This window comes from Schistocerca piceifrons, chromosome 10 (assembly GCF_021461385.2).
Source record: "Schistocerca piceifrons isolate TAMUIC-IGC-003096 chromosome 10, iqSchPice1.1, whole genome shotgun sequence".
NCBI lineage: Eukaryota > Metazoa > Arthropoda > Insecta > Orthoptera > Acrididae > Schistocerca > Schistocerca piceifrons.
Window position 1 is genome coordinate 38,976,244 of NC_060147.1, and position 1,411 is coordinate 38,977,654.

General features: G+C 43.5%; 1 pseudogene; it reads left to right on the forward strand.

The window, feature by feature from the left end:
* The first annotated feature begins 288 nt into the window (after window positions 1–288).
* Window positions 289–406, forward strand: LOC124719140 (annotated as a pseudogene).
* Window positions 407–1,411: the final 1,005 nt, after the last annotated feature.

Here is a 1,411-nt window from a genome sequence, read left to right on the forward strand (position 1 = left end):
ACCTGTCACCACGGTATAATTGAAATAAGGATACTTTGTCTTTATGTAAGTGCAGATATATTTTTGACAAATGCCGCCTTGCCAGTTACAATTGTTCCACATATATCTGTTTAGTCACCAGCAAATAATTTTCTTTGCATTCAAAGAGTGATCTCCTTCAATATAAATAGGTACATGAATATATAAACACCAGAGGATGGGGACAAGCCCGAAACTGGTCTGTGACGAATGAATAATCTTTTATTGTGATTGGCAGCGGAAATTTTTCTGCACCCTATGAAGGGACGAGGCAACGGCCTTGCCGCAGTGGAGACGCCGGTTCCCGTCAGATCACCGAAGTTAAGCGCTGTCGGGCGTGGCCGGCACTTGGGTGGGTGACCATCCTGGCCGCCATGCGCTGTTGCCATTTTTCGGGGTGCACTCACCCTCGTGATGCCAATTGAGGATCTACTCGACCGAATAGTTGCGGCTTGGTCAAGAATATCATCATAACGACTGGGAGAGCGGTGTGCTGACCACACGGCCCCCCTATCCGCATCCTCAGCTGAGGATGACACGGCGGTCGGATGGTCTCGATGAGCCACTCGTGGCCTGAAGACGGAGCGCATTATGAGGGGACAGTCACGGAGTTCAACAGCATCCACTATGGATAAAATTAATAGAATGCCTCATTTGCACTAAAGTATTAAAATGTGTCTTCCACATCCATGAAACAATAAAAGACGAAGGCAATTATGATAACATAAGTTAAAATCTCAAGAAAAATTCATTCATAATGTGCAATAGAAACAGAAAGTACCTAGTCTGCTGCCTGTGTCCACATAATGTGCCTTTATCTGCTTATAGACCTTGAAAACAGAAAAAAATAACACAAAAAACACAGTTCTACAAGGACAGTTTTCATCCTTTGGAAAATTTGGAAATTTGTGGTAAGGTCTTATGGGATCCCACAGCGTAGCTTAGGCAGTACTTAAACTAACTTACACTGAGGGCAACGCACACACACACGCATGCCAGAGAGAGGACTCGAACCTCCGACGGGGGGAGCCGCGTGGACCGTGGCAAGGCGCCTGAGACCGAGCGGCTATCCCGAGCGGCCTTTTACATTTTAGTACTGGCTATTATAACGTGGTGTGATCCCCGATTACAACGTAATTTTTACAGAATCAATAAGTGCACTGTGGTGATTTTTTATAGTGTTCAGCCAATCACCAATTTTCGAGAAAAGCACCAAACAGAGTGCAGACTAACTTTTGTTTTTTTCCCCTATGCAATTTAATGTTTTGTTTCTACGTATTTTGCAACTGAATGAGTCATAATTGTTTAATTTTTCAATCCAAAATGGAGAAAACGGTTATTGCAGAAACTCACCGATTAATAATTTTTCAAGCCAACAGCAATAAAAACCGAA